The following is a 12307-nucleotide window of genomic DNA, read 5'->3' as shown; positions in this document are numbered from 1 at the left end:
TTCATTCATTTTGTTATGTTTTGGCAAAAAAAAAAAAAAAAAAAAATCAAACTAAATGTCAGTTTAGGTAAATGGCTAATAATACAGAACAAATAACACTGGAAACAAAAATATAATAAGAAAACTATTACATATATTTGAGAGACACTGTCTCCCTCTGCCACCTAGGCTGGAGTGAAGTTGCATGATCATAGCTTACTACAGCCTTTAATTCCTGGGCTCAAGCAATCCTACCACCTCAGCCTCCCCAGTAGCTGGAACAACAGGCACATGCCACCACACCTAGCTATTTTTTTTTTTTCTTTTAACATTCAGGGGTCTTGCTATGTTTCCCAGGCTGGTCTCAAACTCCTGCCCTCAAGCAATTCTCCTGCCTCAGCCTTTTGAGTTACAGGAATTACAGGCGTGAGCCTCTGTCCTGGTCCAGGAAACTTTATATTGACATGGAATTAATTATTAAATATAGTTATGATTGATAATTAACTGTTAGCTTTGATTTTATATATACTGTAAACCATAATGCAGTAAAAATAATATGTAATACATCAAAAAGTATTTAAGGCCAATTATATATTATACAGCCAATTATAGTTTAGAGCTACTAAACATGTTTTATCTTCATTTTAATTATTTCTAGAAATCGTCATCTACTTAAGAAGATCCAAAGATATGTCTATGCTCACATGCAGTGTCTCTGAACATCTTTTAATATTTACTTTAATATAGTTACCCTCTAATGAATGCTTCATTTTCTGTTTACCTAATCTTTTTTCCTGTTAATTTTATGAGATATTTTCATTAGGTATAAAATTCTAAGTTGAGGTTTTGTTTTTATTGTGATTTGCATAGTTTCTGGTGACAGTTGTCTATCATAATTCTGAAGTTATTTTCCTCCTCTTGTATGGAATGTGTGTTATTCTCTGGTTGCCTTTGGGATTTACTCTTTATCTTTGCTCTTTAGCAGTTTAAACATGATGTGTCTAGGTGTATGTCCATAGGATAGATTCATAATAGTCCTTGGAAATATTTATGATATTCTGAACATCATATTTATAATATTTCTAAAATTATATTTATAATATTTCTATATTTGCTATATTTACAACACTCTGGAAATCTTCATAATGTTTATAAAGATTATCATTTATACTATGTATAAAAATATTTCCTTGGAAAACAATATTTATAATATTCTCAGCATTATTTCTTCATTTTTTAAATTTCTAAATTCTCATTCTGGGATTTTAATTACAAATATGTTAGCCATTTAATGCTGCTCCACAATTCTTGGGCACCCTGTTCCTTCTTTGCCCTACTTCCTTCATTGTTCTATCGTCAAGTTCACTGTATCTGTAATTGGCTCTGATGGGTCTACTTTCCACCAAAGGCATTTCTTATCTCTCTTTACCTTCATGATATTTCTCACAGTTTTTTTCTAAGCTCCCTGCAATATTGTGCCAACAGGTGGTCTTTGGCTGAGTCTCATTTATTGATTACTTTTTCTCAATAATGGCTTATATTTCCTTGTGTGTGTATGTCTCAAAAATCTTGGTTAAAGGCTGTACATGGTGTGAAGAGTAGAAATTACAGATAATTCTTAACCATTGCCTTCTGCTTATGATGGTAAGCCTGATCTAACCTCAACTTTAGAGTTTTCCTCTGCCCTTTCACAACACTAAATGTCTCTATACTCTTTTTAATTTCCTGTTTGTAGAATGCTATTATAATTTTTAATACTAGCTGCTGCCCAGTCTTGTAGCAATGGCAGGAATATTTTTATTTTCTTATTTCCATCTTTGGAAATAACAGGCAGGATTTGTGTCTAAACTTGTGCCTAAAACAGGCAGGACTTGTGTCTTTGAATCTCAGAGTTCAGTCGTTTTTAGTGATCTTATTCTACTCTCAATAGTAGAAGACCTCTGATAGTAGAGCCCGGGATGGTATGCTACTCATATGCCAGTTTTGGAGTTATTTTTGTTTGGTTTTCTTTGCTTCTTTAAGCCTTATCATTATTGCTGACCATTCTCTTACACCTTAGGCCTTTTGCTCTACCTGAAAAAAAAAAAAAAAAAAAAAAAAAAAAAAACAACCAAAGGGAGCTCTGCTTTTCGTCAGTGGCAAACACTTTTATCTGCCAGTCCTTCACCACAAGGAATGCTTTCTCTGTCTCTTCATCTGCCCCTAAACTTTCTTATGATTCCCTAGTGGAAATCGGAAGATGAAACCTGCATGTGGCTGCAAACTTCTCTGATGTCTGTTGCCCCCCTGGGGTCTATATTCTCAAGATATCACCCATTCAAAATTTACAACTTATTGAAAGTCAGTCATTCTTATCCACAGGGAGACAGGTCCTACCTTCCTGGCATGCTCGGCTCACTGCAAGCTCCGCCTCCCGGGTTCATGCCATTCTCCTGCCTCAGCCTCCTGAGTAGCTGGGACTACAGGTCCCCGCCACCACGCCCGGCTAATTTTTTGTATTTTTTAATAGAGACGGGGTTTCACCGTGGTCTCGATCTCCTGACCTCATGATCCACCCGCCTCGGCCTCCCAAAGTGCTGGGATTACAGGCATGAGCCACTGCGCTCGGCCTCTATTTTTAATTCTATTTTTTCATTCTATTTTTAATCTGGATTTTTTACTAAACAACAACTACCAAGAGAGGTGAATTAAATAGTGACGATGTTCACTGAATGCCCAGCTTTTCTTTCCAAACTTAATAATTAGTTATTCTACTCCTCCAGAAGGGAAATTAATAAAAGGAAGAGCAAAGGTCTACAGTGTGCTTACAGAAAATATATTTTATGGAAATTAATATCTTGGGAAATGGTTCTTTTTTTTTGTTTGTTTGTATTGCTTTTCTGGTCTCTTTCATTGTGATGTCTAGAAATCTGTTACACACTACAAAAACCCCTTCACACACTTACTTTTTCAACAAGGGCTCTATTGATACTTGTCGTAACTGCACGGTGAAAGCTGCCAATACTGACCACAAATGGAGGCAGTCAGTACTGCATGCATTCAAACCTCCAAACAGATTGAACTATTTCAATTTCCTAGAGATATGACCCCTATATCCCTTATTAGACTATTGAGAGTACCTGTTATTGTTGTTTATTTTCTTCCTTAGCTTTCAAAATCCTATTGACTGATTCTCCAAGGCTCAACTTTTGAGTTTCTTTTGTAAGAATAGGTCTCTGATTAACCCTGCAGGATATGAGCTTACCTCTTCCTCTAACGGCACTTTGTGACTTGTTCCATTGTCTGAAATGTATGGCTTTTTGTAAGACTTTCAGTGTGTATGTGTGTGCGTGTGTGTTGGGGGGGGGGTGCGTGTCAGTGTGTGTAGGGGGTGGTGTTTGGTGTATTTTTTTTTGTTACAATGAATTTCTTAGTTTAATTTTTAGAAACAAAAATACCATTAGAAAATAAATTTAAAAGCTGTCTCCTTAAAAATATTTTGATGTATCTTATCAATAAATATTTAATGGCTAAACTTTAATCAAATATACAACAATTTTCCAAATTAATATTGTTGAAGATAATAGAAGTTATGGAAATCTGCTACACTCTATGCAAACTCCTCTATTTACTTGTTCAAGCGCTCTATTGATGCTTGTCATAACTGTAATGTTATTCATGTAGTCAATTATGAATACATTTGTTTCCATCTCCCCCGTACTGCCCCACATTTCCTTTATACTGCATTTTGGTTTCCAACTTCTGTTTTTAATCTGGATTTTTTACTAAAGATGCAGTATTAGTAGAAACTAACTTCAACAGTTATAACACAAATACAAGGATTCCAGAATCAATCAGTATCAATATGGCTGAGTTAAAATAACTGCAAAAAACATTTTATGAGGATGAATGTTGATCAAGCATTCATGCATATGTAATTACACTTCAATATCTGGATGAACACAAATAAAAGGTATGTGCTTAACTTTGTTCAAGCTACAAAATATAATCTCCAAGAACACAAGCTTTAAAAGCAAAAATAAACAAATGGCACCACCCTAAGTTAAAATCTTCTTCACAGTCAAAAAAGTAACCAACAAAAGGCAGCCTACAGAATGAGAGAAAATATTTGCAAACCTTTTATCTGATAAGGGGTTAATATTCAAAATACATAAATATTTCATAGAAGTCAAATAGGCAAAGAACTTGGGTAGACATCACTGCTGGTGGGAATGTAGATTGGTATCGCTGCTGTGGAAACAGTATGGAAATTCCGAAAGAAAGTAAAAAATATAAGTGTTATATGACCCAGTAATCAATTTTCTTGGTCAATACTCAAAGGAAAATAAATCACTACCACATAAAAATACCTGCACTCTCATGTTCAGTGTATCACAAAAGCCAAGATAGGACAAAAACATGAATGTTTGCTACGTGACAAATGGATAAAGAAATTGTGGTACACATATACAGTGGAATATTATTCATCCTTAATAAAGGAGATTCTGGCCAGGCACAGTGGCTCACACCTGTAATCCCAGCACTTCGGAAGGCCGAGGCGGATGAATCAAGAGGTCGAGGCGAATGGATTAAAGAGGTCAGGGGTTGGAGACCAGGCTGACCAACATGGTGAAACCCTGTCTTTACTAAAAATATGAAAGAAAAAAAAAGCCAGTTGTGATGATGTGCACCTGTAATCCTACCTATTCAGAAGGCTGAGGCAGGAGAATCACTTGAACCCGGGAGGCGGAGGTTGCAGTGAGCAGAGATTGCTCGAACCTAGGCGACAGAGAGAGACTGTCTCAAAAAAAAAAAAAAAAAAAAAGGAGATTCTGCCATTTACCGCAGCACAGATGAAGCTGGAAGACATTATGATAAGTTAAATAAGGCAGGTACAGGAAACAAAAAATACAGCATAATTTCACTTTTATGTGGAATCTAAAAAAATGAATTCGCAAAGATGGAAAATAAAACAGTAGTGTTACCAGGGGCACAAAGACTGGGTGGGAGAAAATGGGAAGGAGGAGATTTAGGTCAATGGAGACAAAGCATATATAGCATGAACAAGTCTAGAGACCTAATGTACAGCATGAAGACTACAGTTAATAATAATGTACTGAACTCAGGAGTTTTTCTAAGAGTAGATTTTTAGATGCTCTTGCCACACAAAAAATAAAATATTAGTGACCATGTAGGATAAGATATATGTTAATCTGCTTTACTGTAGCAACCGTTTAACTATCTACATGTATATCAAAACATAATGTTGTACACCTTACATATACATGATTAAGTGTTGAAAATAGAGAAAAGTGTTTATATCATTTTATACATCCATTACTGGTAGAACACTGGAAAATAGTTTCAGTGGTTTCATACCTTCTCTGACACTTGGGGGTGTCAGCCTCCCTCAACTAAAATGTGCATGCATTTGTGTGAAATGAGTCTACAATATTATTACAGTCATATATCATTTAACTGAGAAATGTACTATTAGGCAACTTTGTTTTTGTGTGAACATAACAGAATATACTGACACAAACCTAGATAGTATAGCCAACTATACAGCTGGCCTATATGGTATAGCCTATTGGTCCTCATCCTCAGCTACAAACTTGTACACTATGTTACTGTGCTGAATAGGGTAGGCAACTGTAACACACTGGTAAGTATTTGTGTAGTCAAACATATCTAAACACATAGAAGGCACAGGGAATATATAGTATTATAATCTTATGGAACCATTTTCATGTATCTGGTCAGTTTTTGACCAAAACCTTTTTATGTGTGCATGCCTGTGTTACAGTACTTGTATTAGTGTGATAGAATTATAGATTATTTCCTTGATAATGATAATGCTCTAATGTGACTTCACATGAAAAAAATAAATATTATTTTGAAATAAGCAGGTAAATAATTTTTTTCATAATTTATCGTTGTAACTTTGAAGTATACAATGGTGTTAGTAACCCAGAGAAAAAGGAGCATAATTAATATATCCTTAAAATATAACAATGCATTTCAAGATGAGCACTAAATCTAGAATATTATTAACATCATATAATCATAGATAGACAAGAACTTTTCTTTCTTTTTCTTTCATTTTCTAGCTCTTTTTATAACTCTACTTTGACCCCTCTAGATTGTCAAAAATTTTCTGATATTAATTAAATTCTTATACTAATGCAGAAAATGGTAAGTTCATATAAAATAGATCTAATATTAAAGCCTTACTAGTATAAGGCATACAAAAGATATTACTTCCAGGTCTGTGAGTAATAATAACTATTTTATGGTATATTAATTTGATGCTGGCTGTTAAAAGCAACAAATTAATATTTTGACTCATATTTTATGTGCAATTAGTGTGACCATATGATTTTTTAAATAAAATATTTTTCATTCAAAATGATTGTGAATTTTTTTTCAAAACATATTTTGATTATTAACGGTAGAAATAGTTTCAGTATGTTATATTTACCTTTCTTGGAAATGAATCAATACATTCTCTGAAAGTGACTAAAATTATTCATTTTTCAGGCCATCTATCAATATAATTTAAGAAAGACTGGAATTTGGATGGTAGAAACCTATAAGATAAAAATAATAACTTTGTCTTAGTACCATAATTTTTCACACACTCATTTATTTGCTCTGGACACATTTATGCCATTTTACATCAGTACAATTTAAATACACAGTTGTCCCTCAAACCACATGGGTTTAAATGTGTGGGTCCATTGATACACAGATGTTCTTACAAATTAAAAGTTACATTGAGTGTGCCTGCTTCTCCTGCATCCCCCTTCACCTCCTCCACCTCTTCTTTTTTGCTGTTTCTAAGACAACAAAACTACTCCTCCTCTACCTCCTCCTCAGCTTATGCAACAGGAAAATGGCAAGGATGAAGACCTTTATGATGATCCATTTCCATTTAATGAATAGTAAGTATATTTTATCTTCCTTATGATTTTCTCAGTAACACCTTTTTTTTATCTAGCTTACTTTATTGTAAGAACACAGGGTATAATACATAGGACATACAAAATATGTATTAATCATTTATGTTATTCCTAAGGCTTCTGGTCAACTATAGATTATTAGTAGTTAAGTTTTGAGGGAGTCAATGGTATATGCAAATTTTCAACTGTGTAGAAGGCTGGTGCCTCTAAATCCTGCACTTGTTCAAGGATCAACTGTATATATTGTGTTCTGTAAGTTCTTTCCAAAATACCATCTTCCTCAGAATTTTAGTCTGATACGTGGTAGTTTCTTTTCATAATAAAAAATATAATTTGAGCACTTCTCTTGGATTCCTTTATTTTGAGAGCTATGAATACTGTTGAATGTGTTTATGTAAGGGAAACTCAAAAGTAGATGATATGCATGTATTTATTATACATATGTACATACACATCTATGTATGTGTGCATGTATTTTTGTTTGTTCAGTAGGAAAAGTTCATAGCAACTTTCTCTGTATAGGTGGAAAGGGAAATTCATAATGGCTCAGATACTCCTTTACTTAAGTGAGGATTGACTGGAAGAACTACTCGGTCATCTGTGTATAAGAAGAAATTGGTATCCATTCAACGGGATTTTTTTTTTGTCTTGACGTACTTCTTGAGTGTCATTCTTTGTTTCACTTTTTTATTTTTATTTTTGCAAGACATTCTTTTTGTTTTGAAGAAATGTGTTACTCTTCAAACACCTTATCTTCTTAGAGCTCAAGGATGGTTGTAAAAGGAAAGGTTCATTTTCATAAAGGTCTAGGATCCTCCAGGAAAAAGAATCATCTAATCTAATCATCAGTTGGATTTTAAATTTACTGAATGTTGTCCAGCAATTTAAGATGGTCCAGTTGAAACAATTGGCAAGAGTGAAGACCAAGGGGCACCCTCAGGCACACCTTCTAAAATGAACTTCATTAAAGGAAAAGAGGGTTGTATCCTGTAACCCAGGCTCAAAATTACCACCCAGATGTCAGATGAACCGACATGAAGTTTAGGTTCAGTATGATGGTAAGCTGCCCATACTTTCTTATTGGTACGATGGAGAAACTTTCTTAGCTTTTTGTTCTATATTTTCAAAATAACAAACTGTAACCTAACTCTTCCAAGTAAATTTTAGTACAAGGCCTCCCATCTATGTATGGCACTGAGGGATGGAGATCAACCTTATTGGCTAAACCACAGTGGCTTGTCCTGAGAACTTTTGTGGCTACATTGGTTAAAGAGTGAGAATTAAAGCCTATTCTGAAATAGAAGAATTGTGAAAATTCTTTCTTACCTTACATAACCAGACAATCAACTGTGGGAATAACAAAGATAATATTAGGTTCTTGTGCGCCATCTTTCCAATTTGACACTATCTTGAAGAAACAGAAATGATGAGATTAGAAGCCTGGCTCAGGATTATCAGGAAGGAAGACAGACTTATACTAAGGGGCTGGTTTTAGCCAGAGTTTAAAGACCAGTGGAGAGAAAACATGGCTTTTCACCACAGACGTGGCAAGTAAACCTTTAAACAAGGCTTTTAAGTATTAATAAATTTGCTAAACATTCTGCACCAAAACTGGATTATAGATATTTTAAAAATATAGTTCTTTAAAAGACTCAGATTATTAAGCAAACATTATTAAGTCAACAGGTTACAATGTTGAATTAAAAGCTGACATGGTTTAAGAAAATAAGAGGTCCTATTTGTTTTTTTCTCATTTCTGTTTTTTTTTGTTGTTGTTGTTGGTTTTTTTTTTTTTTTTTTTTTTTTTTTGAGATAGAGCCTCACTCTGTTGCCCAGGCTGGAGTGCAGTAGTGCGATCTCTGCCCACTGCAACTCTGCATCCCAGATTCAAGCAATTCTCCCACCTCAGCATCTCTTGTAGTTGAGATTATAGGCATGCGCCACCACATCTGACTAATTTTTGTATGTTTTGGTAGAGACAGGATTTCACCATGTTGGCCAGGCTGGTCTTGAACTCCTGACCTTAAGCTATCCACCCACGTCAGCCTCCCAAAGTGCTGGCATTACAGACGTGAGCCATCACACCCCGCCAGAAAGTCCTATTTGGATTAAATGCCGGAAGAAGCATAAGGAAATTAACATTGACTGTTATATGGTCAGAAGAAATTATACTCAGATCTCACTGTAGGGTGTTTTCTTATTGTTTGTAACCACATCTTCAAGATCTTATAGTGAAAAAAGCAAATGGCTTCACTTGAAGAACTTTAAACAATATAATCACATAGATGAATGAAAACCAGCCCCTTTTTCATATGTATTATTCAAGCCCCTTTTCATTTTTATTATTCCAGGATCCTCTCTTATTCCATTGTGCCTGTTTTACATCAGTATTCTCTGCTGATACCCACTTAGATTGTCTCAATGGAGTTTATATTTATAATATAATTGCACAAAAACGGCTTTGTTTCTTCTGCAAGTGACTAGCATTCTAACAAAATATCTTAATGTATGTTTCTAATCAAGATTCAACATTCAGAACAATAGAATATTTGTGGATTTATTTTTCCAGCATTTAAATTTTATGTTTCCCAATCCCTTTTCATGGACAGAGACAAATACATATAATCACTGTATTGCTAGCATCAAGAACCATAACATTAGAATTAAACAAGCCAATTATTTACATCCTGGAAAATATTAAATTGATACTGTCTTGCTAATATTTTCTTACATAATAATATGCAAACACATAAAGTGAAGGTTACTTTATGATAATATGCTATCTTTTATATTTTAACAATATTTTATTTGAAAATGTTAAAACACATATAAAATACATAAAATTACCAAAATTCCAGCACTTAAATAATTTGGTATAATTTTGAATGTCTTTCCAACTGATCGTCTCTTAATACACCCTAATATTCACCTTTATTGTAACTAATATAAGTGTTTTCTTCTCAATTCTTCTCATCAGTGGACTCATATGTATGTTTTTCTATGAATAATTTTTTTCTAAAATTTTGGCACAACTATAACATCTCTAATTACATGAGTTCTTCATCAATCTGTCTACTATTAATTTCTTTCTAATGCATATTTGAAATGCATTAGAATAACATATGTAGATAGTTATTCTACATAATCTACATAAATATACATAAATAATAATCTACATAACATTATGTAGATAATCCAAATTATCTACATAATTGGATAAATTATGGATTTAATATAATTTATTTATTCAAATACTTTCGGTAGATATTTAGGTGGTTTCCTATTTTCAAGAAGCAACATTGTACATATATATCATTACATAAGCGTCTCTAATCTTGACTGCATATGAATAGCTTGCAGTTGTGTTTAAACTATCTCCCATCAACATTTTTTTTCCTAAAATACCTAAAGCATTTCCAAATACTGTGTAATTTCGGCCATAATTACTTCATAAATAAAGTATTCTTCATCTCTACTTGTTCTCCCAAACCTAAACATATATCACTCTTTGTCTTCAGACATTCAAGCAGTTATTAACTGAGATTTGTGTAACTTTCTAAAGACTCTGATAACTTTAATTTTACACCTTATTTTGGACATCTTTGGATTTTTTTTTTATTATTATTTTACTTTGGACTATCACAACTAAGATGGTAATTTAACTACATTCTATGAACTCATTCCAGACAAATTCTAATCCGTGTATGGAAACACTGTCAGAATAAACTCTCTGAAACACATCCTAAGCATGCTACACTTCTGATTGTGTAATGGCTATCTAGTAATAATAATAATAATAATATCTTTATTTTTCATACCCACATATCTATATGACATAATTTTGCTATTGACCCACCTTTATATTATTTTATCTATAGGCACGATTCACTCCTACTATACAAATATAATAGCATTGTTCTAAACTCCATATTCTACCTAAAGAGAAATGAGGCTTCCACAATTCACTCAAAGTGGTAAAATTATTGATAGGAGTAGTCTTTTATAATTTCATATATGTATTATAATATAAAAGGCAAACAATATAAAAACCATGTCAGAGTTACAAGTAAAAACACTATTACAAAAAGCAAGATGAAATCCTCCCAAAATTTCAGTAATCAATAGGTTGGCAAATAAAAAAGAAATAGAATAATAAGAAACAGCAAAAACAAGTAATAAAATTCCTGACTTAAGTGCTAACATATTAATAGTTGCTTCAATAAAATTATGTATATAATCAGTTAAAAGATGTAGACTGATAAAGTGACTTTCTAAAATGGCCTAACCATATCCTATTTATATAAAATTCATCTCAAATTCAAAGATGAAAAAGTTGAAAATAAAAAGATGAAGAAAGATATATTATGCGAACTTTAAGAAATAAAAGAATTAATACAATAATATCCAATAATGTACATTTTAGAAAAATAAAAATTCTTAAGAAAAAGAAAAACATAACAATGATAAAAACAATCTATAAAAAATCTGTAAAGCAATATATAAGCATCATTTTAAAAAACCTATAAAACAATATGTTAAGCACCAAACAAAGTGTCTTCAAAATACATGAAGAAGGACTTATAAATACGTGGTAAAATATTTGCAGGTACATATATCTCATAAGGAATTATTTTCTAGAGTATATAAAGAACTCTTACATCTCACTAGTAAAAAGACAAATCAATTAAACTGGGTAAACCACTTTGATTTTTCCAATGAATATTCACAAAGAGGCCCCAAAACACATAAAATGACGCTCAATATAAAAAATACTCAAAATGTGAAATCATGATAGAAATTTAGATTAAAATTACAGTTGAATACCACTTCACACCCATTAAAATGACAATAATTAAAGAGACAGGCAATATGAAATGTTGGGAAGAATGAAAAATCCTACACTTGCTGATAGAGATGCAAAGTTGTCAAGCAAATCTGGAAAACAGGTTGATAATTGATTAAACACTTAAACAAAATATCATGTAAATCACCAATTCCACTTCTGCGTATCTATTCAATAGAAATTAAAACATACATCACCTGAAATCTTGTGAGTTATTGTTCACAGCAACATTATTCAACAGTATTCTCGTGAGTTACTGTTTTACGACAACATTAGTCAAAATAGTTCATCAGCTGGAGAGTGGATAAACAAAAATGGATGAACCTCACAAATATTATGCAAATTGAAAGAGGCCAGATGCAAAAGATCACATTGTAAATGATTTGATTATAAGAAATGTTTAATAAGATAAATACATGGAGACACAAGTAGGTTAGTAGTTGCCTGGACCTCTGGTGAGACATGGTGTTGGCATGCAAAATTTTTTCAAAGTATTAGAAATGTTCTACACTTGTATTGCAGTGATAAGAGCAAGACACTGTAA

Source organism: Macaca fascicularis, chromosome 6 (assembly GCF_037993035.2).
Source record: "Macaca fascicularis isolate 582-1 chromosome 6, T2T-MFA8v1.1".
NCBI lineage: Eukaryota > Metazoa > Chordata > Mammalia > Primates > Cercopithecidae > Macaca > Macaca fascicularis.
Note: the sequence above shows the minus strand (reverse complement) of the source record.